The sequence below is a fragment of the Bos taurus genome, chromosome 7 (genome assembly GCF_002263795.3).
Source record: "Bos taurus isolate L1 Dominette 01449 registration number 42190680 breed Hereford chromosome 7, ARS-UCD2.0, whole genome shotgun sequence".
NCBI classification, from domain to species: domain Eukaryota; kingdom Metazoa; phylum Chordata; class Mammalia; order Artiodactyla; family Bovidae; genus Bos; species Bos taurus.
Window position 1 is genome coordinate 69,587,948 of NC_037334.1, and position 27,315 is coordinate 69,615,262.

Sequence of the window (27,315 nt, forward strand, 5' to 3'; positions counted from 1 at the left end):
AAACCTGACTAATTCCTTTGTAGCTATAGCCCTCTGCTTTATAAATGGGTCCTGATAGCAAGGAGGTTAGAGGGAAAAAGTTTTAGCAAATTTCCTTCAATGAAACTGGATGAGATCCTTTCACATATGTTTTTACTGACTTAAGCTTCTTTGCGGAGAAGGCGGTGGCACCCCACTCCAGTACTCTTGCCTGGAGAATCCCATGGACAGAGGAGCCTGGTGGGCTGCAGTCCATAGGGTTGCTAAGAGTCAGACACGACTGAGCGACTTCACTTTCACTTTTCACTTTCATGCATTGGAGAAGGAAATGGCAACCCGCTCCAGTGTTCTTGCCTGGAGAATCCCAGGGACGACGGAGCCTGGTGGGCTGCCGTCTATGGGGTCGCACAGAGTCGGACACGACTGAAGCGACTTAGCAGCAGCAGCAGCAGCAGCAAGCTTCTTTGAGGAACAGCTTCATCTACTATCCAGAAAAGAAGCTGAGATTGATCAAGTAAAAACAGGCAAAAACAAACCAGGAGGCCTAACTCAAGCCATTTGTACGAAACAAATATGATCCACAGTCAAGTAGCATTAAATACAACTCCAACAACACACATAACAGATATTCACTGGACACCTATGTTCTGGCTTTGTGCTAGGGGCTTGCAGCATGAAGACAGACATATTCCTGCACTTAAGAGTCTGACCTACTGTGTAGTTCCATGTACTGTATACATCAGTCCAGTTCAGTCTCTCAGTCATGTCTGACTTTTTGCAACCCCATGGACTGCAGCAGCCAGGCTTCCCTGTTCATCACCAACTCCCAGAGCTTGCTCAAACTCATGTCCACTGAGTTCGTGATGCCGTCCAACCGTCTCATCCTGTGTCGTCCCCTTCTCCTCCTGCCTTCAATTTTTCCCAGCATCAGGGTCTTTTCTAATGAGTCAGTCCTTTGTATCAGGTGGCCAAAATATTGGAGTTTCAGCTTCAGCATTACAGTCCTTGTAATGAATATTCAGGACTGATTTCTTTTAAGATTGAATAGCTGCATCTCCTTGCAGTCCAAGGGGCTCTCAAGAGTCTTCTCCAACACCACAGTTCAAAAAAGCATAGATTCTTTGGTGCTCAGCTTTCTTTATGGTCCAGCTCTCACATCAATACATGACTACTGGAAAAACCATAGCTTTGACTAGATGGACCTTTGTTGGCAAAGGAATGTCTCTGCTTTTAAATATACTGTCTAGGTTTGTCATAGCTTTTTTTCCAAGGAGCAAGCATCTTTTAAATTTCATGGCTGCAGTCACCATCTGCAGTGATTTTGGAGCCCAAGAAAATAAGGCCTGTTACTGTTTCCATTGTTTCCCCATCTATTTCCCATGAAGTGATGGGACCATATGCCATGATCTTAGTTTTTTGAATGTAGAGTTTTAAGCAAACTTTTTCATTCCCTTCTTTCTCCTTCATCAACAGTCTCTTCAGTTCTTCTTCACTTTCTGCCATAAGGGTGGTGTCATCTGCATATCTGAAGTTATTGATTTTTCTCCCAGAAATCTTGATTCCAGTTTGTGCTTCATCCAGTCTGGCATTTAGCATGATGTACTCTGCATATAAGTTAAATAGGCAGGGTGACAATATACAGCCTTGACATAGTCCTTTCCTGATTTGGAACCAGTCCATTGTTTCACATCTGGTTCTAACTGTTACTTCTTGACCTGCATGCAGATTTCTCAGAAGGCAGGTAAGTGGTCTGGTATTCCCATATCTTTAAGAATTTTTCACAGTTTATTGTGATCCACACAGTCAAAGGCTTTTGGTGTAGTCAATAAAGCAGAAGTAGATGTTTTTCTGGAACTTCCTTGCTTTTTTGACGATCCAGTGGATGTTGGTAATTTGATCTCTGGTTCCTCTGCCTTTTCTAAGTCCAGCTTGAACATCTAGAAGTTCTCAGTTCATGTACTGTTGAAGCCTGGCTTGGAGAATTTTGAGCATTACTTTGCTAGCGTGTGAGATGCATGTCATTGTGCAGTAGTTTGAACATTCTTTGGCATTGCCTTTCTTTGGGATTGGAATTAAAACTGACTTTTTCTGTATACCTTTTCTTGTATACAACAAATTGGGGTTTGAAGAGGCAGAGGAACCAGAGATTAAATTTGCCAACATTCACTGGATCATGGAGAAAGCAAGGAAATTCAATAAAAACACTGCTTCATTGACTATGCTAAAGCCTTTGACTGTGTGGCTCACAACTCACTGTGGAAAATTCGTAAAGAGATGGGAGTACCAGACCACCTTACCTGTCTCTTGAAAAACCTGTATGTAGGTCAAGAAGTGACAGTTACAGATGGACATGAAACAACTGACTGGTTCCAAATTAATATACTCTCTGAATATATTTCACTGGGTTCATGGTGGGGAAGTTCTGCTCCAAGGCCTCCCTCCGGGTCAGCCAGGGACAGGGGAAGGAAGGAGAAGTAGGATGGGCCTTCATATACATTCATCAAATTGTTCTTGAAGTGCGCTGGGTACCAAGGGCTGTTCCAGGCACTGGGGATAGAGGTGAACAAGACAGAGTGTCAGTGTATATTGTGTATATTGTCATCCTGCTTATTTAACTTATATGCAGAGTACATCATGCAAGATGCCAGGCTGGATGAATCACAAGCTACAATCAAGATTCCTGGGAGAAATATCAGTAATCTCAAATATGCAGATAATACCACTCTAATTGTAGAAAATGAAGAGGAACTAAAGCGACTCTTGCTGAAGGTGAAAGAGGAGAGTGAAAAAACTGGTTTGAAACTCAGCATTCAAAAAACTAAAATCATGGCATCAAGTCCCATCACTTCATGGCAAATGAAAGGGGAAAAATTAGAAGCAGTGACAGATTTTCTTTTCTTGGACTCCAATATCACTGAGGATGGTGACTGCAGCCATGAAATTAAAAGATGCTTGCTTCTTGGAAGGAAAGTTATGACAAACCTAAACGGTGTGTTAAAAAGCAGAGATATCACTTTGCCAACAAAGGTCCATCTAGTCAAAGCTATGATTTTTCTAGAAGTCTTTTTTTAAAAAAATTATATTTATTTATTTTAATTGGAGGCTAATTACTTTACAATGTTGTATTGGTTCTCTAGTAGTCTTGTACAGATGTGAGAGTTGGATATAAAGAAGGCTGAGCACTGAAGAATTGGAGCTTCAAATTGTGGTGCTGGAGCAGACTCTTAAGAGTTGTCTGGACTGCAAGGAGGTCAAACCAGTTAATCCTAAAGGAAATCAGTCCTGAATATTCATTGGAAGGACTGATGCTGAAGCTGAAACTCCAGTACTTTGGCCACCTGATGTGAAGAACTGACTCATTGGAAAAGACCCCGATTCTGGGAAAGATTGAAGGCAAAAGGAGAAGAGGGCAGCAGCAAGAAGAGATGCAATAAAAGACTCAATGGACATGAATTTGAGCAAATTCCAGGAGATGGTCGAGGACAGAAGAGCCTGAAATGCTACAGTCCATGGGGTTGCAAAGGGTTGGACATGACTTAGCGACTGAACAGCGTACCTCAATACAAAATAAAAAGTTTTTTTTTTTTTTTTTAAAGAGTCTATAGGGAAGATGCACATGGAATACATGTTTATAAGCAAGAGCATGACCAAGGGAAAGGGCACAGGAGTCGGTCAGGAAAGGCCTCTCTAAAACATTTTTTTTTTTTTTTTTTTAAGCTGAGACCTGAAGAATGAGCAGCGGGGAGAGCCCTCTAGGAATAAAGTTACTATTTAAAGAAGGAGGTAGTGTCCTACTGTATTTTATGTGATTTTTTTTGTGCCTGTAAAACTCCACGCCCAACTCTGCACGGAGCTTTCTCAAGAGTAAGTCACTCATGTTTTGGAGTAGTGGTGGTTTTTGATCACTTTTTTATCCTCTGCAGCAGATGCTTTTGGTGCTGGTATATCAGGCTGCTGTGGGACACCTGCAGACAGCTGCCTTACAGGCCGTGTGACCTTGGGCAGGAATCTTCCATTCTCTGGGCCTCAGTTTCCTTATATAGAAGTGGTGAGTTGGGACTAAGTGGTCTTCAGGGTCAACCTTCTTGGTACTCTCTGAATATATTTCACTGGGTTCATGGTGGGGAAGTTCTGCTCCAAGACCTCCCTCCGGGTCAGCCAGGGACAGGGGAAGGAAGGAGAAGTAGAATGGGCTTTCATATATATTCATCAAGTTGTTCTTGAAGTGCGCTGGGTACCAAGGGCTGTTCCAGGCACTGGGGATAGAGGTGAACAAGGCAGAGTGTCAGTTGCCCACTCTGATTCAGTCAAAGGACCATGAATGAAGAAAAGTTTGGAAGTTATAAAAGGAGAAAACAAGTCTATTCCTCACTTCGTTATCCAGTTGGCACCTATTGATATATGAGTGCAGGGTTTTTGTTTGTTTGTTTGTTTAAAATTAGAGTACTCATTTGCTCTCTAGCAAGAAACAGAACCCTGTGGGAAAATGATATTTAGGGCAGAGATATTTTAATGAGAAAAACTTGGGACTACGGGTGCTGCCCTGGGGAGTGAGGATAGGATGAATAATTACAGCAGGGTCTGAGGGCAGCCCAAGGATGTGAATGTCTGGCTGTGGGCAGGAAGAAGGGTCAGTTCAGAGGTGGAGGAAGGGCCCTCTATCTTAGGTCTCTCAGTTTTGCCAGTGGCTTGTCCTAAAGTTACCAGTTAGGTCACAATGCTTTTTTTGTAATTGAGGGGTTTAGGTGGGGAGGGGATGAAAATAGAAATAATTTATCCTCCTAAAGCAACAGATCTGGGCATAAGCCCAGTGCTACTGAAAGGGTCCTTTTCATGATGCGTGGGCAACTCTCTCTGCTTCCTAAGTCATCAGAGAGGCGATAGGAATGACTTTCAAACATGGACTCTGTCAAGTGATGCAAAACTCCCATGATTTACAACCCAAAGAAGTTTATCTTGCTCTGGGAAAAAAGAAGACCTTGGAACCAAAGCTGCACATTTAGAAGCCAATACAAACATCTTAAAATAACTCCCCCTCCTCCCTCCTGCTCCCATTATGAGAAATAGAGAGATTAAGCAAGAGGTGGAGGGCTGTGGGTAGGACCATTGCAATCACCAGTGATTGAGCTTCAAGGTCCAAGGCCTTTGTTGTGGGCATTGGAATCCTAATGATTTATAATTAACTGCAACAAGAAAACCAAATGCCATGCACTTTCCTAACAGAGCTACAAAAATAACCACATTCACAGTGTTTGTAAAATTGGAAACAAATGTTCTAAGGAACATAAGCGCTCCATGCTGTCCTACACAAGCTTTGGAGGAAGAAAAATATTGGCATTCAGTCACGACCATAAATGATGAGCCAATATCATTTGTCATGGGAAATTCGTCTAGGCAAAATCAAATTGCACCATTAGGCCTCAATGACTCTGAGAAATAACCATACTGAAATGCTTCAAATTAAAATCAGTCAAGGGCTGGGTCTAACATTCTCTTTCCTCTTCTCTGCTGAATTTTAGAATCTTTTTACATGGTTATCTCTTTACATGGAAGAGCTGAGAAGGGGAAAATAATGCCTAACTGTACCCTTGTCCCTGAAATGGCTTAGACCTATGTGGTTCTTTTTTTTTTTTTTTTTTTAGTGGATAAGTAAAAGGGTAGTAACCATGAAAAGTATAGAGAGACTACAAGGTATCAATAGTATAGAACAGCATAGTGACCTTAGTACGGGGAGGGGGCTCTGGTGATTGGCAACTGGATTAATAACATACAACCTTAGTTTGCAAAAAATATTTTTATATATATGAATTCTCCATAAATAATCTTAGTTCTTGTGCTAAAGTGGAACATGAAAAGTTTGATTATGGAATTTTACAAGTTAAGAGAAATTTTCTATCTGTAAGGACTCCTTTGATACTATTAAATGTCAAAATCATCAGCAAAGGGTAGAGGTAATGATGCTAAAACAATAATGAACTAAGTCTAGGCCTCCCTTCTTTAATTGCACATCTCTATGAAACACCTCATGTGAAGAGTTGACTCATTGGAAAAGACTCTGATGTTGGGAGGGATTGGGGGCAGGAGGAAAAGGGGACGACAGAGGATGAGATGGCTGGATGGCATCACCGACTCGATGGATGTGAGTCTGAATGAACTCCGGGAGATCATGATGGACAGGGAAGCCTGGCGTGCTGCGATTTATGGGGTCGCAAAGAGTCGGACACGACTGAGCGACTGAACTGAACTGAACTGAACTGATGAAACAGTCTTTAGCATAATTCCCATTTTACATGTTGGAAAACAAAGTGTCTGAAATCTTGCCAGATTTCTGTTAGCAGGAAGCAGAGCTGGGATAAGGACCCAGTACTATTTGACTCAAAAGCCCACACTCGAATTCACTCTGTATATTTCCCCCTTTTAGGTTAATGTTTTCCAAATTGTGGTTTATCAGCTCTGAGGGGCCATAGGAAAATTTCAAATGACCTTGCCTCTCTGTCCCTAATTCTGTATGTCAGAGAGGTAGAGAATAAAACCCTTTCAACTTTCCCATCTCATAATCTTGCCTCTGATTCTGTGAATTAAGTAATGTGCCTCCTCTCTGGGGACCCAATACAGTAGTATTAGCTGAGTGAGAAGAAATATAGATAAGTGAACTTTCTAACTGACTAACTTGAAGGTAGCAGGTATAAAATGTAAGCTTGAAAAGTGCCTGAGAATCAACTGTACAGACATAGTCAGTTTATGTAAACTTTGAGCAATGAATATGTAAATGTCCTACATATTTTCATGCTTATACACTTCTAACAGACATGGGTGTGGCCTCCTGGGAGAACTCTGGTTTAAGCCTTTCTGCAAAAGTCACCTATGAGACTGAGAATTTCCATTGTCTCTGTCCAAAACATGGATTAATTGAAGACATTCTCACTCCTGGTTTTTGTTTTTTTCCTTCAGAGAAATTAATTCTTCCTATGGGAAATTTTTTTTTAATACCCTAAACTGATCTGAACTTTAGGAACTTGGACGTTGCATTGTAGCTGCCTCTAAGGAATATAATCTATTCAAGCTGTTAAACTGTTGAGAACACAATAAATAGGACATTTTTATAGTGTTCAGGATATGAAGCTAAAGCATATTCAGCTGTGGTGTGTATGTGTATTTGCTCACATTTAATAACTAAACATTTCAAATCTCTTTGGATTTATGTAGGGTTATTTATTACAAGGCTCCTGAACTTTTTAGAGGCAACAATCTTCCGGTGATCTTTATCAGGCTGTTCTCCTACTTGGCTGCTTGTTTGGTTCTTTCTTTTTTCCTTCTCTTTCCTCCTCTGTCTTTTTTCTTGAGCTTAGTCTTAACAGGAAAATAAAATGTCAACTACATCAGCAAAAGAGTCCAATGGTAAAATTTGCAAATGGGAGTACAATTGGAAGGCAACACCAATGTTAAGCAGCCAGGTTTTATTATTTTTTCTCTCTCTCTGCTAATTAGGCTGCACGTTTCAAATCTTAAACATGTGCAGACTTGTGAGGGATCTGGCATGTAGAGAAGGGCTTAATTCCAGCAGCTCTTGATAGCTGAGTGTTCAGGGTTGCAATGCTCACAATAGACACCATCAACAACTCATATTTTTGGATGCCTTTTGCACAAATGGTTGTATGGAAGGAAGAATCAGAGAAATTTAGAGCCTGCCTGAATTCCCAGTTGTTGTCCCCCCCTCCTTTTTTTTTTTTTTAGGTCAGAAAACAAAGAGGATCTTACCTGGAAGCCTGATATGTAAAGCAGGTAACCTTGAGTGGCTGTGTATATGAATGTGGGTGCATGCGTGCCTCCCATTCATTCCTCTGTTAGGACAGAGCATTTGTCAGCTGGGAGCAAGTACACAAAATTCTTAGGATTATAGTTTGAAAGTTACAGATTTTAGACCACCTCTTCTATTGAGAGAAAACCCAAGTTCCAGAAAGCTACACTGAGTTGTTCAAGGTCACACCACTAAAAGAGGTGGCACAGGCACTTGAATGAGATCTTATGTTTCTGAGCACCCTGCCTTTTTTTTTTTCCACCTGCTACATTTATTATACATTCTTTTACTTCACATTCTCATGTATATTTTAACAAATAAGTCCACACTTGCCTTTCTGTTAGCTTCTTTGGAAGCCACACATTTCATTTCAACTATATTTTCTACTTTGTCTAAAGAAGGGCTGAAAAGGTACTGTTTGTATGCTTGTGTAACCTCGTCTGTCTGTCTTTTTTTGTTTGTTTTGTTGAGATTCAGTTGACATATAACTACCCTTTCTTTTTCCATGCATTGTTTCATGAAATGTGGAGAAATTATCCATTTGCTAGTGAGAAATTCAGTGAGATATATGTGCAAAGTTAATATGTACCTGAGGATAGGTTTAGATACTTTGTAAAGGGAAAAGATCCTGATGCTGGGAGAGATTGAGGGCAGGAAGAGAAGGGGACGACAGAGGATGACATGGTTGGATGGCATCATCGACTCAATGGACATGGGTTTGGGTGAACTCTGGGAGTTGGTGATGGACAGGGAGGCCTGGCGTGCTGCAGTTCGTGGGGTCGCAAAGAGTCAGACATGACTGAGCGACTGAACTGAACTGAAAGGCTCATTAAGGTGATCTTTAAAACTATGTATATTGCTGTCAAATTTGGAATAAAAGAAATAACTGCAAAAGATTGGTGTAGCAATGTTGTAAAAACCAAGAAGGATTCTTTGTAAATGTCTTCAAGCTCCCATCACTCTTTAAGGAAACCTATTGGAAACTGGAGACATCACATTATGAGTTTCAGTTCAGTTCAGTTCAGTTCAGTCACTCAGTCGTGTCTGACTCTTTGTAACCCCACGAATCGCAGGATGCCAGGCCTCCCTGTCCATCACCAATTCCTGGAGTTTACTCAAACTCATGTCCATAGAGTTGGTGATGCCATCCAGCCATCTCATCCTCTGTCGTCCCCTTCTCCTTCTGCCCCCAATCCCTTCCAGCATCAGGGTCTTTTCCAATGAGTCAATTCTTTGCATGAGGGGGCCAAAGTACTGGAGTATCAGCTTTAGCATCATTCCTTCCAAAGAACATCCAGGGCTAATCTCCTTCAGAATGGACTGGTTGGATCTCCTCGCAATCCAAGGGACTCTCAAGAGTCTTCTCCAACACCACAGTTCAAAAGCATCAATTCTTCGGTGCTCAGCTTTCTTCACAGTCCAACTCTCAAATCCATACATGACCACTGGAAAAACCATAGCCTTGACTAGATGGACCTTTGTTGGCAAAGTAATGTCTCTGCTTTTCAATATGCTGTCTAGGTTGGTCATAACTTTCTTTCCAAGGAGTAAGCGTCTTTTAATTTCATGGCTGCAATCACCATCTGCAGTTATTTTGGAGCCCCCCAAAATAAAGTCTAACAGTTTCCACTGTTTCCCCATCTATTTCCCATGAAATGATGGGACCAGATTGCCATAATCTTCGTTTTCTGAATGTTGAGCTTTAACCCAACTTTTTCATTCTCCTCTTTCACTTTGATCAAGAGGCTTTTTAGTTCCTCTTCACTTTCTGCCATAAGGGTGGTGTCATCTGCATGTCTGAGGTTATTGATATTTCTCCTGGCAATCTTGATTCCAGCTTGTGCTTCCTCCAGTCCAGTGTTTCTCATGATGTACTCTGCATATAAGTTAAATAAACAGGGTGACAATATACAGCCTTGACGTACTCCTTTTCCTATTTGGAACCAGTCTGTTGTTCCATGTCCAGTTCTAACTGTTGCTTCCTGACCTGCATACAAATTTCTCAAGAGGCAGGTCAGGTGGTCTGGTATTCCCATCTCTTTCAGAATTTCCACAGTTTATTGTGATCCACACAGTCAAAGGCTTTGGCATAGTCAATAAAGCAGAAATAGATGTTTTTCTGGAACTCTCTTGCTTTTTCGATGATCCAGCGATGTTGGCAATTTGATCTCTGGTTCCTCTGCCTTTTCTAAAACCAGCTTGAATATCTGGAAGTTCACAGTTCACGTATTGCTGAAGCCTGGCTTGGAGAATTTTGAGCATTACTTTACTAGCGTGTGAGATGAGTGCAATTGCGTGGTAGTTTGAGCATTCTTTGGCATTGCCTTTGTTTGGGATTGGAATGAAAACTGACCTTTTCCAGTCCTATGGCCACTGCTGAGTTTTCCAAATTTATTTATCATTAAATGACTTAAAAAAATTGTTTGGACAACTACCAGTCTCAAGTTTATGATAATGAGGACCTTTTTCTTTAACATATACCAATGTAAATTTTCTAGCCACTTGAATTATAATTTCTCAAAGTTAACAGCATATTGCTTCAAACCCAGAATATGTACTTTCCTACTGGATTCTAGTATGTAATATGCTATATTTATTGAACAAAGCAATATTATCCTCTGTAATTACAATTTAGAGTTACTTCTAACTCCTATGTGATATTAATAATATGATTAAAATTTTCCCTTGGAAAATCTCTATACAAAATATTCAGAATATCTCTGTAACTCCTCTGTCAGCAAATATGGTAGTTTCTGCCCTCACAGAACTGACTATTGAAAATCTCTTCTTATATTATCACCATTTGTTTGGAATTTTGTGTTTTCTTTGTCAAGAAGAAACATTTATTATGTATATATATATATATGGATGGTTTTTGAGTTGTCTTGGGTTTCCCACCAAGCAAATACCTGAGGTTTGGGCGGGTGTGAATCTAGTAGGAGATGGAGTAGGCTGGGAGCATAGGTTGTCCAAAATTCAAGTAATCAAGTTGTTAGCAAGAGTAGCAGAACAGAGCCTTGTACTCTACCCTGTTTAATCCCTTTGCTTATATGATGTTGAGGCTCCTAGGTCTTATTTCTTTAGGCAGAAAGGAATCAAGGGATGCTAGGCTAGGCAAATTCTTCTCATGATTAAGCCAGGGGCAGAGATGCTAGAATTTCCTTTCTGCCTCCAAGCGAAGTCACCTTTGCATGGACTGACCAACACTACAGAGCCAAAGCATTGATTTGTAGGTAGGATTTGGTTCATTTTCTTAAACTGTCTTTTTTTTTTTGAACATGAATGTGTTAGTTGCTCAGTTGTGTCTGACTTTTTGCAACCCCATGGATTGTAGCCTGCCAGGCTCCTCTGTCCATGGGATTCTCCAGTCAAGAATACTGGAGTGGATTGCCATTTTCTTCTCTTGAGGATCTTCCTGACCCAGGAAACAAACCTGGGTCTTCTGCATTGCAGCAGATTCTTTACTGCTGAGCCACCTGGGAAACCCTAAAACTGAGCTATGCAAGGACAGGTGGGCTTCAGGGCTTGGATGCTCCAATCAATCTTCAGTCCTTTGTTGAAAGTTCTGCAGCATGCTGGTAATAGCCAAGTTGTCCCAGCAATCATGCATACTTCTCCAGGCCTTTGAGAACATGTAGATTTCAGCAAGGATGCCCAAAGCCACACACTTTTCCACTTCCTCTGTTACCCTTGCAAAATAGAGTGAAAGTTCATCCTAGTCAAAATGAATTGGTAGAGCATGGCCTTGAGAATCTGATAAGTTCTAAGAAGCCACCCTCCACAGTAACAATAAATACCGCTTTTTTTCCCTGTCATCTCAGGCCTATATTTTTGTTATTAAAAAAATCATTGCCTCTCTGATTTTAAACAAAGCATTTTTGTTTTCTTCAAATGTGGAAAAATCTTGCTTTAACTAGATTATCGCCTTCATGGAAATTACTTCTTTTCTTTGATTCTAAGATGCATTTTCTCTCACATTTGAACATTTCTGAAGTGCTGAATTAGTGTACAATGTATGTGCTTTATGTGATGTTCCACTTTTATTGAAAAGTTGTTATTAAAATTGATGATTCATGGCAAAAGGATGACATCATGGAATGAGGAGAATACTGTAAACTTTTCAGTTAATTTCTAGTTTTGAATCTGAATTTGTGTAACTGCAAGATCATGGTGGGGATGATGGAAGAGAAAGAAATGTGAAGAGATGGACAGATTCTTGAACTAGAAAAAAGACTATGCTAGAGAAACTTTGCTGTCTTATTTTCACTTGGGATTATGGTTTTGACCTCCATTCAGCTGCCTTTAACTGGGCATTTCCCCCATTGACTGGAGTGGGAAAATTTGGACCTGCTCTATCAATACTATTAAAAGCTATTTATTTACTGTCTACTGTATAACATTACAAAGAGATACAGAGCACAGCCTTTGAACCTTAGGATATGTTGATTATGGTAAACTGAGAGGGTTTTGTGGCTTCACTGGTGGGGAAAGTCTTCCATTAAATGTTATTTTTGGTAGCATCTTTATTATAAAATAATTCAGAAACCATATGCAATTCAGTCACTGAAAGTATAAAATTCAATGGATTTTAGTATATCCCTATAGTTGGGTAAACATCATCACAGTCAATTTTAGAATATTTTCATCACCCCCCAAAAGTTCCATACTCTTTAGGAGTCATATCTCATCCCTCCCATCTTCCTCAACTCTAGACACCACTATTCCATTTACATTAAAAAAAAAAAGGTTCATTTATTTTGGCTGTGCCGCATCTTTGTTGCTATGTGCAGGCTTTCTCTAGCTGTGGTGCCCGGGGACTACTCTCTAGTTGTGATGCGTGGACTTCTCATTGTGGTGGCTTCTCTTGTTGCGGAGCGTGGGCTGTGGGTGTGCCGGCTTCAGCAGTTGTGGCACAAGGTCTTAGATGCCCCACGGTATGTAGAATCTTCCCAGACCTGGGGTAGAACCTGTGTCCCAAGCACTGGCAGGCGGGTTCTTAACCACTGAACCACCAGAGAAGTCCTCCATTTATATTTGAAGAACAAAAATACAGCATGATGGAAGGGCTGGATCAAAGTAATAATTTAGGAATTAGAAGTTTTAAGAAGATTTCAAATTTTGACATTGCTTCTTAGAAATTATACAGTTTCTTTGAGCCACATTTTCTTCATGTGTAAAACTGGTATAATGATACCCACATCACAGGTAGTTATTATTAATGTAGTGGTTGTGAAGATTAGCTAAGATAACATATGTGAAAGCACCAACATAAGGCATGTCACATGGTAGGTTCAGGATGTGATTTTCTTCATCTTTTCATCTCTCTTCAAAATGGGCCTCAAGTTCAACTGCTGAAGGATGACTGATCTCTCTCCTCCCTTTATGTGAAGACTGAATCCTCTGTAGGGACCTACTCAGGTTCCCTCCTGGAAATCCCCTTTTGGAAGTGTTTAAGGCCCTAAACTTTTGCTGGGGACACCTCAATTCAGTAGTTGAATTGATAATAAAAAACAGGGGGTCTGGTTTCCATCTTTTAAGAAAAGTCGCATCATCCACTTTATTTAGATATTGAGAAGTCAGTCTAAACTCTCAAAATTACCAACTAAATGGTTCTCAGATGAATACGGAGTCCAAGGAACCAAAGTGGCCAACAAGGGTGGCGGATGTGGAACAAAAGCTATGATCCTCTTAGTACCCCCCTGTGAACCTCCATGCAGTACCAGGAAAAAGAGATGAGGGTCACTGGACTCCAAAAATCTTTTCCATTGGCTTTTGACTCTGGAAAAACCCACTGAGCACAGCCAAGACTATTCTTTGAAAATCTCAGAGAGGTCTGATTCATCTTTAATTATCCATCCTTGAGTAGTAGAGAGGTGAGGGACATTTCTGTCTTAATGTGATGGATGGTGAAATTGAAGTGTTGGGTAATTTCTGTGGTCTGAGGACCTGAAGTCTTCCAAGGAGAACATTTACGATGATCTTCTCATGGTTCTAAACCCTCTGCTCCTGTTTCTGCCAGAATCAGAATGCTCCTGAGAGCTTTGGTTCTTCCTATGTGTCTATTAACTTCTGCCAACACAAGCTCCAGGTTATTAGACTAAAAATAATTTAGTAAAAAATAAGTTGATGCACATAACTATTTTGCAAAAGAAAAAACATAAAACAAATATTCTTCAGATATTATTCTTTGATAATTTTGGTCCATGATTATGGCTACTCTGCACTCTTTATTCACCTTTAAAGATTTTTGCTTATTTAAAATTTAACTTTTTAATTTCTCCCCATATATTTACTATTACTTCAAATTCATTTCAAGTCCATTATTCTTATTCTTTGATGTTTACTGAAGTGGAAAATTGAGATGATAGGATTTAGTTGAAATATTCAGAATATCCAACAATTATGTGGTGATAAAATAAACACACATGTTCAGACACTTTATATATATATATAAAATATATATATGGTATGGAACCTATATTTATACAATAACAGTAATTTATAGAAAAGAATTTGAACAACCATACATCAAGCTTTGAATACTGTTTGCCTGGGTGGAATTATTTTGCTTATTTGTGATTTTTTAATCCATTCAACAAATTTTATTAAGGCCCTACTAAATGTCAGCCATATTCTCTCCATTGGGGAGAAAGCAGTAAAAAAAAAGACAAGAGGAACTTGCACCCCTGAAGGTACATATCAGTTGGGAGAAAGGGTAGCCAAAAAAATTAAGTAAAATAGGTTCAATGGTGAAAAGTACTACAGAGAAAAATGAGTCAGGGAAGAGGCAGAGAGTGTTGGGGAGGGATCTCAATTTTAAAGAAGGCCATCAGGGAAGGTCTGACTGTGGAGGTAAATTTTGAGTAAAAACCTAAAGGAGATAAGGGTATGAGCGAGGTGGATGTCTGGGGAAAACGTATGCTAGCCAAAGGAACAGCAAGTGCAAAAGGCCTGCTGGGGAGTATGCTATGTGTGTATGGGATATGAGATAAAGAAAGTAATCATGAGTCAATCCAGGGTTTTGGCCATGGCAACTGTGAGGATGGAAGTGCATTAATTGAGATGGGGAGACCTGCAGGCCGATGGGGTTTGGGAGGCACCATCAGGAGCTTGGTTTTGGACATGTTAGATTTGATTAACATGATTAGATTAGATTAGTCATCCAAGATGTTTCTCTAATGAAAATGCATTGTTTTTGAAATGTGGAAAACAACAATAAATGACATTTTAAAAGATATTCTACTGTGGGACTAGGTTGTTTCAATGAATTCTTTATTGCTGCTGTAGATTGTTCAGTTAACTAAATTTCTGTGGCCCAATTGTTTTTCAGTCAAACCATCTGGACCTGGTGTATGCAGGAGACAACTCTGGGTAGCCACCAGCATACTTGATCCTAGGGCTACCCTGCTTAGAAGAAAGCTGAAACAGACTCAGCAATGCTTTGCTGTCTTGGCTTTCAGGGTTGTTGACTCAGCTGACTTCCTAGATGCTTGTTTTAACCCACCCTTCCCACCAGGTAAGCTCTGCCTGACTTCCTAGACATTTGACTCTTTCATCAGTTTTTCTTACTTCAGATACTTACTTGAAGTTTCAAGGGTCTGGGTCCTCAGTTCTTCCTGTCATCTGATGGCCTTTGCCTAAACACACTGATCCTGTAACCATCATGCTCTCATAAAGCAATTCACACTACATTTCATGAACACCTGTTTTATACAAAGTACTATACTAAGCATTTTGGGGATGATAAAGAACTTGAGATGTGGCTTTGATAATTAGGAGGTTTCAGTGTTGTGGGGGATGTAAATATATATAATGAGGTGATGATGACAAACATTTATGAGTGTGGAGGGAAATCTGGGGCTCTGATTTTTGTAATAATGACCTACTTAGTCCCACTAGCTCTGGACTAGCATTTTATAGATTTTTTCCTAAAGGTTCTTTTTTGTGCTATTCAATATTTAGCCTTTGTTGTTTCTTCTGATTATGAAGTAATAGATATTCATTGTAGAAAACATGGGAAAAGTAGAAAAAACATAAAGAACAAAAAAAACTACTCATAATCTTATCATCTAGAGATGGAATGTTTCTATTAATGTTTGAGTGTATTTTTTCTTATTCTTTAAAAAAAGTTTTATTGTTGGCATTTCCCCACATCATTAATATTCTTTGGAAGAATGTTTTTAAATAGCTGAATGGAATTGATGTTTCACCGTTTATATACTGGCCCTCTAATGTTGAGTCTTTTCCTATTTTAATAGCTAGATTCTTCCTTGCTTGAGCTTCACAGGCCCAGAGTTGAGACTGTTCTAAGATACCTGGGGTAGAGTAGTGTTTCATAAAAATGGAGCTGTGTCCACATGGGGTACACTTGGGTGAGAGGGGTGCAACCCCCTGAGACATAAATGACAGCATGTAATCTGTGCTCCTTCTCAGCTCGCACATGCATGAGCATAGTAGATACCACACCTAGAAAGTCAAAGAGGCGCTTGTTATATATTTGAAAAGCTGCTTACCATTACTACTAGACCAAGGAACTTTGAAATATAATTTTAATATAGTCAATTTTTTTTAATGATAATTATCACTAGTCGTATTTGTCAGGTGGAGAAGGCAATGGCACCCCACTCCAGTACTCTTGCCTGGAAAATCCCATGGACGGAATAGCCTGGTGGGCTGCAGTCCATGGGGTCGCTAAAGAGTCAGACATGACTGAGGGACTTCACTTTCACTTTTCGCCTTCGTGCATTGGAGAAGGAAATGGCAACCCACTCCAGTGTTCTTGTCTGGAGAATCCCAGGGATGGCGGAGCCTGGTGGGCTGCCGTCTATGGGGTTGCACAGAGTCAGACACGACTGAAATGACTTAGCAGCAGCAGCAGCAGCATATTTGTCAAGAGAGCTGTAAAATAGAAATGACACAGGACCCTTCTTTTAAAAAGTAGAGGATGACCAAAGCAAGATGGAAGAAAGTGGCATCATGGGTCCTCTGCTAAGATGAATATTCCTGCTTCAGTGAGATTCCTTCAGGAGAATGAGCTTAGGAACAGAGAAAAGAAAAAGAAAAGAGTGGAAAGACAATATTGCGTTGTTTTAGATTCTGAAAACTGATAATGCTTTCCAAGTCTGGTATGTGAAATTTGCCATTCTTCTTTGGCTATGCCAGCCACAGATGAGTATTTTCTTGCCAATTAGAACATTTTGAGGTGTTTTCCTTTTCTTCACGTGATATTGGTTGCAATCCCATGCTTGCCATTACTTATAAATTAATTTCTGGAATTGTAGTAAATTCTAGGAAAACCAATAAAACCACAAATGTGCAGTTAAATCCTTCTGTACTTTAGAAAAAGTACTTTATTTATTTTTGTTTATTTTTTTTTCCTGTGGAAAAGACATAAAAGTTAAAAACAAAGTTTCCATAAGTGGATGGCTAGTTTATAGAATACATTTCTAATCTCCTTTATTCTTTAGTCTTTTCATTGCTATAAACTTGTTCTCTCATTTGCTTAAGGCTATTTGATTATCTTTCTTGATAGGAATAGTAAAGAAATTAATTGTGAGGATCTAGGCTGATGGAAAGAAATTGATGGAGTATCTTTTTCTTTTGACAAGAAGTATCAAAGCTGATAATCAGTACTCCTTTAAATATAGCCAAACCAGGAAGTCAAGTAGAGAACTGGTGACATCAGTAAAATAGTGATAAATAAATGGTGTATTGAGATGATATAAAATGTCAGACAGACTCAATTGTTTTTAAAAGTGCACTTTCAGCCTTTTCTGAGGAAGACTTTCTCAAGAATTTTTGGGGAAGTAGTTGTGAATGTTGTAGAATAACATCTCTCCAGGTGAGTTCTGCTGCTGCTGCTGCTGCTAAGTCACTTCAGTTGTGTCCAACTCTGTGTGACCCCATAGACGGCAGCCCACCAGGCTTCCCCCGTCCCTGGGATTCTCCAGGCAAGAACACTGGAGCAGGTTGCCATTTCCTTCTCCAATGCATGCAAGTGAAAAGTGAAAGTGAAATCGCTCAGTTGTGCCCGACTCTTAGCGACCCCATGGACTGAAGCCTACCAGGCTCCTCTGTCCGTGGGATTTTCCAGGCAAGAGTACTGGAGTGGGGTGCCGTTGCCAGGTGAGTTCTACAGAATGTCAAAGAGTGGAATGGACCCCTGCTATGTGCACTCAATATGTCAGCAAATTTGGAAAACTCAGCAGCAGCCACAGGACTGGAAAAGGTCAGTTTTCATTCCAATCCCAAAGAAAGGCAATGCCAAAGAATGCTCAAACTACCACACAATTGCACTCATCTTACACACTAGAAAAGTGATGCTCAAAATTCTCCAAGCCAGGCTTCAGCAATACATGAACCATGAACTTCCAGATATTCAAACTGGTTTTAGAAAAGGCAGAAGAACCAGAGATCAAATTGCCAACATCCACTGGATCATCAAAAAAGCAAGAGACTTCTAGAAAAACATTTATTGACTATGCCAAAGCCTTTGACTGTGTAGATCACAATAAACTGTGGAAAATTCTGAAAGAGATGGGAATACCAGACCACCTGACCAGCCTCTTGAGAAACCTGTACGCAGGTCAGGAAGCAACAGTAAGAACTGGACATGGAACAACAGACTGGTTCCAAATAGGAAAAGGAGTTCGTCAAGGCTGTATATTGTCACCCTGCTTATTTAACATCATGAGAAACGCTGGACTGGAAGAAACACAAGCTGGAATCAAGATTGCCGGGAGAAATATCAATAACCTCAGATTGCAGATGACACCACCCTTATGGCAGAAAGTGAAGAGGAACTAAAAAGCCTCTTGATGAAAGTGAAAGAGGAGAGTGAAGAAGTTGGCTTAAAGCTCAACATTCAGAAAACGAAGATCACGGCATCTGGTCCCATCACTTCATGGGAAATAGATGGGGAAACAGTGGAAACAGTGTCAGACTTTATTTTTCTGGGCTCCAAAATCACTGCAGATGGTGATTACAGTCATGAAATTAAAAGACGCTTACTCCTTGGAAAGAAAGTTATGACCAACCTAGATAGCATATTCAAAAGCAGAGACATTACTTTGCCAACAAAGGTTCATCTAGTCAAGGCTATGGTTTTTCCTGTGGTCAGGTATGGATGTGAGAGTTGGACTGCGACTGAACTGAACTAAAAAGTATGAAGATATGCCCCAAATTTAACTTTTGATTTAGTCCATTTTCTTGAAATAAAGTGGCCTTCTCTGAGTACTTTGTGAAGCAGAGTAGTGTGATGTAGCGGAGCAATGAGATTGGGAATTAGGAAACCTAGATTTGAGCCCTTGTGGGCTTCCCTTGTGGCTCAGCTGGTAAATAATCTGCCTGCAATGTGGGAGACCTGGATTTGATCCCTGGGTTGGGAAGATCCCCTGGAGAAGGGAAAGGCTACCCACTCCAGTATTCTGGCCTGGAAGATTTCATGAACTGTATAGTCCATGGGGTTGTAAAGAGTCGGACACAACTGAGCAACTTTCACTTTCACTTTCAAAATCCTGAGAGATGTTGATCAAGTAACCTAACTTCTTTTAGCATCAGTTTTCTCTCTCCTAAAAGGGAAAAATATGACATGCTCTATCTGCCTCCTATGTTGTAAGAATCAAATGAGATAATGCAAGTAAAATATATATTTTTTAATAATCTGTAGTACCTGATACAAATATGAGATATTATTAATACAACCTTAACAAAGGCATTAGTTTGCCCATCTGTTAAATGGAGACAGGAATTATGTCTGTCTCACTGGATTATTTTCAGGAGTAAATGGAATAATACGTGTAAAGCCTTTTAGAATAGTTTGTGGGAAATAATACATACTCAATAAATCTTGAGATTGCAGGATAAATATACTTAAGAAATAAAAAACTCATCTTAAAGCCAAAAAAGGACTTTTGCTTGTAAATATTCATTAGTCAACATTTGCTTTTACCTTCAGTTTTAAAAATGTTATCTTTGCATGAGGTCGATCATTCACAAAATAGTCATTTCCTCTTTTTATCAGTGCTGCTCAGATGGAGGAGGCAAACTAGCCATGTGGTTCTGCCTGGATGGGGCCAGCTGGGAGTGGGAATCAATTATATTAGAGATTCTCAAAGTGTGGTCCAAGGTCTTATCTCTTCTATTATTTATGCTGTAAGATGACAGCATACATACTTAGTTTCTGGCATAAATTAATAATTTGATATTGAATTAATAATTATCTTATTGAATACAAACTAGATGTCACCTCTCTGGTTTCTCACTGAAAGCAGTGAGTATCCCTCCAGGCAATTAGAAGTTTTTCTGAGGATGAAGCGGATGGACTTGGACCATAAGTGGTAAATGCCTCGAAAAGCTGATCCCTGGATCAAAGAGTCTTTATGATCCTTGAATTAGTCTTCCTTGATTGTGGCTTTCTGTGAAGTGACCAATGAAACAGAAATGCTATGGGTCCACAGCAGGGAAAGCTTTTCAGACTCAAGGGGTGGGGTTTTCAGAGGCCTATGTATTTGCTTGTTTGTTGTTCTCAGACTTTTAAGTATCCATGGATATATATTTTTGGGGACCAGAGCAGAAAACTCCTAAGGGGAATTTTTTTTTTTCCTGGAAGGTGTATAATGTTTTTCAAATGAAAGATAATTTTTCCAGAAGAATCTATCATAACTGAGAGTACTAACTTTATCTCATAAAGGTCATACTTCTAATCTGCTAAAGAAGAAAAAAATATTTGTTGATACTTGTTAAAGGTGGTAAGGCAGACTTTATTTTGTTTTAATTTAATTTTTATTTTATATTGGTCTACAAATGATTTACAATGTTTCATTAGTTTCAGGTATATAGCAAAGTGATTCAGTTATACATATGCATATATCTGTTCTTTTTCAGGTTATTTTCGCATATAGGTTATTACAGAATATTGAGCAGAATTCCCTGTACTATATACTAGGTCCTTGTTTATTATCTGCTTTATATTTAGTAATGTGTATATATTAATCCTAAACTCCTAATTTATCCTTCCCCTACCTTTCTCCTTTGGTAGCTGTAAATTTGTTTTTGAAGTCTATGAGTCTGTTTCCATTCTGTAAACAAGTTAATTTGTATCATCTTTTTAGATTCCACATGTAAGTGATATCATATGATATTTATCTTTCTCTATCTTACTTCACTTAGTATGATAATCTCTAGGTCCATCCATGTTGTTGTAAACGGCATTGTTTCATTCTTTTTTTATGGTTGAGTAATTTTCCACATACCACATCTTTATCCATTCCTCCGTCTGTGGACATTTAGGTTGCTTTCATGCCTTGGATATAAGTGAGTAGTGCTGCAATGAACATTGGGGTGCATCTATTAATATCTTACTTTTCAAATTATGGTTTTCTCTGGATGTATGCCCAGGAGTGGGATTGTTAAATAACATGGTAGTTCTATTTTTAGTTTTTTTAGGGAAACTCCATACTGTCGTCTAGTGGTTGTACCAATGTATATTCCCACCAACAGTGTAGGAGGGTTCCCTTTCTATGCACCCTTTCCAGCATTTATTGTTTGTAGATTTTTTGATGATGGCCTTTCTGACAGGTGTGAAGTGATACTTCAGTGTAGTTTTGATTTGCGTTTCTCTAATAACTAACAATGTTGCATATCTTTTCACATGCTTTTTGTCCATTTGGATGTCTTCTTTGCAGAAATATCTATTTAGATCATCTAAAGATAGTAAGGCAGACTTTATTCAGGACCATTGTGACAGTATAGGGACCACTGAAACAGTATTTTATAGCTGGGAAGAGACATTGGACTCAACTTTGAATACAAATTGGGCAAATGGGAATTGATAGCAAAGGAACAGGGTGGGGATCAGTGGGTGGAAAATGCTAAGAGGAAACATCAGGGATAAGAGGGGTTTTGGCTAAACTGATCTAATAGGATTCTTGCTGAAGACAGGCCAGGGTGATCAGACATCACCTGAGGGACCGTGGAGTATGAGGAACCTGATCCAATATTGAAGGTGATCAGCTATCACAGGTGAGGGTTCTGATTAAACTAACTTAGTGCTCTTGCTAAAACTAGATTTTTCAAGGAAGTGCACCCATGGGCCTTGGAGAAGGTTCAGGAACCTGAATAAAGTTGGGTCAAGCAAAGAACCTTTGTGAAGTCTCAGAAACAGAAACCCATAGGAGAAGCTGTTAGAGACAACTCAAGTCTGGTCAGATGCAGTCATCTGCAGCTGTGGGTCAGTAATAGGCCTGTATGGAGTGAGTGTAGTTATCAGACCTTTAAGTTGTAGGGTGTGGCAGATAGAGTTCACTATACTGTTACTTTGTTATCATGCACACAGCTAAACTACATTATCCAGCCTCCTCTGCAGTTTGATGGGCATGTGACTGAGTTCTGGTCAATGGCATGTGGGTTAAAGTAATGTTGTCATTTCCAAGCGAGGTCCCAAGATCTCTTTTGATTCTGTGTTCCTTCTTCTGTATGCCCCTAGCTCAGAGGTGAAGCCCAGGGAGCTTTGTCAGCTATGGATTACAGATGACAGAACCCCAGATATAAGGATCCTGGGTTTCTGAATTGTCTATTGTAGGCGTGCTGCTCAAATTTTATGTGTAACAACACATTACTATTTTAAGACTTAGGGATTTTAATGTTTCTGTTACTATGGGTTAGTCCACCTTGAATATACAGGGGAAGGTTGTCATTGTTAAGCAGAGCATCTTCTTGCTTCCTTAATGGAAATGAATGTCTAGAAGCAATTCAAGAGTGCTTTCTAGAAGTGTCACAGTCCTCAGCTTGTAGCCAACATCAGGTGGGTACTGGGATCTTCTGGAACAGGACTGTTAACGTGTGAGTTGTTTCATAGAAGCATCTCAGGTAACTGTTTGGATGAACTCAGGAAATGCGCGTGAGCATATGCTCAGTCACACAGCTGCATCCGACTCTTTGTGCCCCACAAACTGTAACCCACCAGGATCCTCTGTCCATGGGGTTTCCCAGGCAAGAATACTGGAAGGGGTTGCCATTGCCTTCTTCAGGGGATCTTCCCAACACAGGGATTAAACCTGCATCTCTTGCATCTCCTGGACTGGTAGGCAGATTCTTTACCAGTTCAAGAGATGACCAGCCCTAAGTAAATTCCAGTGACTTGCCGGTATGCTTTTAGGAGTAGACCCCAACTCCCTTCTCAAGTTTCCCAGGGTACTTAAAAATCCTCATTATTAGAATCCTTAACTAGAGGGCTAGAGTATTATCTTGGAAGGTTTATGTAAAAAATGCATCTAGTTTATCTAGGAGAGGTATCAGATTAACCAATTCATACCCACTAAGAGCATCTTGCTTCCCAGATTCTTATATTAAAGGGATGACACACTGATTAAATGAATTTTTGATGAGGGCAGAGTGTGGGGAGAGTGGGGAGAATGAAGGGTGCTTATGAGGGCAAGGAAGGTCTGGTTAGGAGACTACAATTCAGGGACTGCTGAGTGCCTGGGAGGGTTGCAAAAAGAGCAAGGAGGGCTCTGTAAACAGGATGGTGGAGATTGAGAATAGGAAGGAAGTAGGCAGACAAACTTAGTCCCCATCATCAGGTTTGTCTTAGTTAAAAAAAATTAAGTTCAGAACACTATTCATACATCTTTTGGGTTTTTTTTTTACAGAGTAGAGGTGAACTACTAACTTTTCTGTTACTAATAGCAAGGAAGAGTTCTTTTTCTTTTAGATGGGATAAGTAAGGTATATATTTTCTCTATTGATCATACCCTTTACTGAAGAAATTCAAAGATATTTAAATTTCTGTTTGGGGTCAGGCCTAAGACTAACTGATGGCATTGGTTGACTAATAACTCAATCAAAAAATGCTGAATCAGAAAAAATTACCATGTAAGAAGCTTTTCCAAAATAGTCTTTATGCCATAGCCAAATATTCTTCCTCATCTTTCTCCTCATCCTCTGGTGTCTCCAACTTTGGTAGCTTTCAGTTCAGTTCAGTTTAGTCACTCAGTCGTGTCCGACTCTTTGCGACCCCATGAATCGCAGCACTCCAGGCCTCCCTGTCCATCACCAACTCCCGGAGTTCACTCAGACTCACGTCCATCGAGTCAGTGATGCCATCCAGCCATCTCATCCTCTGTCGTCCCCTTCTCCTCCTGACCCCAATCCCTCCCAGCATCAGAGTCTTTTCCAATGAGTCAACTCTTCACATGAGGGGGCCAAAGTACTGGAGTTTCAGCTTCAGCATCATTCCTTCCAAAGAAATCCCAGGGCTGATCTCCTTCGGAATGGACTGGTTGGATCTCCTTGCAGTCCAAGGGACTCTCAAGAGTCTTCTCCAACACCACAGTTCAAAAGCATCAATTCTTCGGTGCTCAGCCTTCTTCACAGTCCAACTCTCACATCCATACATGACCACAGGAAAAACCATAGCCTTGACTAGATGAACCTTTGTTGGCAAAGTAATGTCTCTGCTTTTGAATATGCTATCTAGGTTGGACATAACTTTCCTTCCAAGGAGTAAGCGTCTTATAATTTCATGGCTGCAGTCACCATCTGCAGTGATTTTGGAGCCTAAAAAAATAAAGTCTGACACTGTTTCCACTGTTTCCCCATCTATTTCCCATGAAGTGATGGGACCGGATGCCATAATCTTCATTTTCTGAATGTTGAGCTTTAAGCCAACTTCTTCACTCTTCACTTTCACTTTTATCAAGAGACTTTTTAGTTCCTCTTCACTTTCTGCCATAAGGGTGGTGTCATCTGCGTGTCTGAGGTTATTGATATTTCTCCCGGCAATCTTGATTCCAGCTTGTGTTTCTTCCAGTCCAGTGTTTCTCATGATGTACTCTGCATATAAGTTAAATAAACAGGGTCACAATATACAGCCTTGACGTACTCCTTTTCCTATTTGGAACCAGTCTGTTGTTCCATGTCCAGTTCTAACTGTTGCTTCCTGACCTGCATATAAATTTCTCAAGAGGCAGATCAGGTGGTCTGGTATTCCCATCTCTTTCAGAATTTTCCACAGTTTATTGTGATCCACACAGTCAAAGGCTTTGGCATAGTCAATAAAGCAGAAATAGATGTTTTTTCTGGAACTCTCTTGCTTTTTCCATGATCCAGCGGATGTTGGCAATTTGATCTCTGGTTCCTCTGCCTTTTCTAAAACCAGCTTGAACATCAGGAAGTTCATGGTTCACATATTGCTGAAGCCTGGCTTGGAGAATTTTGAGCATTACTTTACTAGCATGTGAGATGAGTGCAATTGTGTGATAGTTTGAGAAGTTCAAAAATCAAGCTTTAGCTAGTGAAAAGCCTCTGTCTCAGCTAAAGTAAAAGTAACAACCTATTCCCTTAACATAGAGCTGATGATTTCAGGCACATGTATTGATTGGGGGGCTTGCTTCCCTGGTAACTCAGCTGGTAAAGAATCTGCCTGCAAGGCAGGAGACCCTAGTTTGATTCCTGGGTTGGGAAGATGCCTGGGGAAGGGATAGGCTACCCACTCCAGTATTCATGGGCTTCCCTGGTGGCTCAGATGGTAAAGAATCTGCCTACAATGTGGGAGACCTGGGTTTGATCCCTGGGTCAGGAAGATCCCCTAGAGGAGGACATGGCAACCCACTCCAGTATTCTTGCCTGGAGAATCCCCATGGACAGAGGAGCCTAGTGGGCTATAGTCCATGGGGCCGCAAAGAGTTGGACAATGACTGAGAGACTAAGCACACACACACATAATGGCTGGGAGCCAGTCAGTGGTATGTTTTGCAGTTTTGACTTTGGCAACTACATGCACGAATCTTTCTCACTTACCTAATGATTGAAGCTTCTATTTTTACATTAACCTCTTCGAGAAACCCACAATCACCTTTCATTAGGAATCTACAGACTGTGAGCTCCTTGAAGATAGAGGCATCTTCAGCTATTCTGTTGTCCTGACAACAGTACTTAAACATGACAGGCAGTGAGTAAATATTTATTTAGTAAAATAATCAGTTACAAAGGCTCATCTTTTATTTTTTTCTTCACCCTGAGAGAGCCAAGCAACCACCTTCACTAAATGCTTTCCCCCCCTCAAACAGATTTCCCTGAAAGCCAAATTTAGTGAATCTGAGAGTCGAGATTGATCATAACACATTATTCCTAACTCAATTTTCATAGAGTATGTGAGGTGATTTTCACTAGCTGCACTCTAATTATTTTTTTCTTTTTTTGAGGGATTTGGCATAGATAAGTGTTTATTTTTCTGGCTAACGTACACAGTCCTTTGGCATTTGCCATGGGAAAGACCCTACCTAATCTTTATGGTACAAGGAATCATTCGTTCAGATGGAACTCACTTAAATGTTCTCTGGGTTTCCTAAACCTTGCATTTAAGCTTCTGTGATGACTTTGTCCTCACTTTCTTCTCTGTGAACCTTTCCTTATCCATGTTTCTTGAGGTGGACTTGAAGAGTGTGTCAGATTGAATGTTGTCAGCTGCAAGGAAAAAGAAAACCAATGAAATGTGCTGTAAACAATTGGGCATTTTTTGTGATGTCAAATAATAAAAAGTTTGAAGACAGGAAAGTTAAAGAGTTGGTTCATTTGGAGGCTCAACCAAGTGAAATCCTCAGTCACTTCCATCTTTCTGCTTTGCCATCCTCGGCATATTTGTTTGTTGGGTTGACATCTTTTTTGTGATCCCAACAAGGTTGCAATAGTTCCCGACATCACCTTCTCACCAGCCATGCTGAGGGGGGAAAATGGACGTCTGTCATTTTGTACATTTGATTTCAGGAGCCTAAAAAAATCCTTTTCCGAAATCCCTCTACAGATCTCCCCTTAGTCTTATTGGCTTGAACTGGGTCACATGCCCATTCTTAAACTAATCATTGGAAGAGAATTGGAATTGCCACCACTAGCTTAGATTAGTTGGAGAGGAGCCTGTTTTCTTTGAAGTATAAAATTAGAGTTATGCCCTTAAGGGAGAAGGGAGAAAAGGGCTCTCACAAATAGTAAAGGGGAGATGATTCCAGTCTCTCTAGGAAAGCTTTGACTTCAAAAATGGAAGTGGTGATTATTCAGCTGGAAACCTCTCTGGGAAGCTCCCAGTGGGATCCCCAAACCTTATCCCTCCATAGTAGCTTCTCTGCCTTGGACTCAGTGATATTGTGCTGTGGTTTGGAGGATGACTTGTCTCACCAGTATATTAACTCTCACTCTGAGCCTCAGGATTTCCCAGTGGGCAATTATAAGATATTTTTTTACCAAACTTTATTAAATATTCAAAAAGAATATTTAAAATTTAAAAAAGAAACAGAAATTCAGAAGTTGGAGATGAAAGAGTCCTGCCTTTTGCCTAGATTAATATCAGTTCTAAGAGGTGCCATTGTTTGTTCTTCGAGACCTTACACTGGCAAATGAAAAAAATATACAGCTGTAACATGTTTAAAGGAAGAAGTGAACAATGTCTTTGTAATTAAAGCTACAGCCTGGGACCTTCTGAGTGATGTTTCTCTGGGTTCACTAATCCCACAGTGTGCAAGTCATCCAGGACCAGCCTATAAGCA

At 40.1% G+C, this 27,315-nt stretch overlaps 1 protein-coding gene across 8 annotated transcripts in view; it reads left to right on the forward strand.

Moving 5' to 3' along the window:
• Positions 1-27,315, forward strand: part of LSM11 (LSM11, U7 small nuclear RNA associated) — a 414,613-nt gene that overhangs the window by 259,011 nt on the left and 128,287 nt on the right. For 6 of the 8 annotated variants that reach the window (XM_059888901.1, XM_059888902.1, XM_059888897.1 and 3 more), the window contains one exon: positions 15,108-15,293. The gene's annotated coding sequence lies outside the window, so the exon portion shown is untranslated. The remainder of the gene's footprint in view (positions 1-15,107; positions 15,294-27,315) is intronic. The other 2 variants (XM_059888903.1, XM_059888904.1) reach the window with 1 other exon arrangement.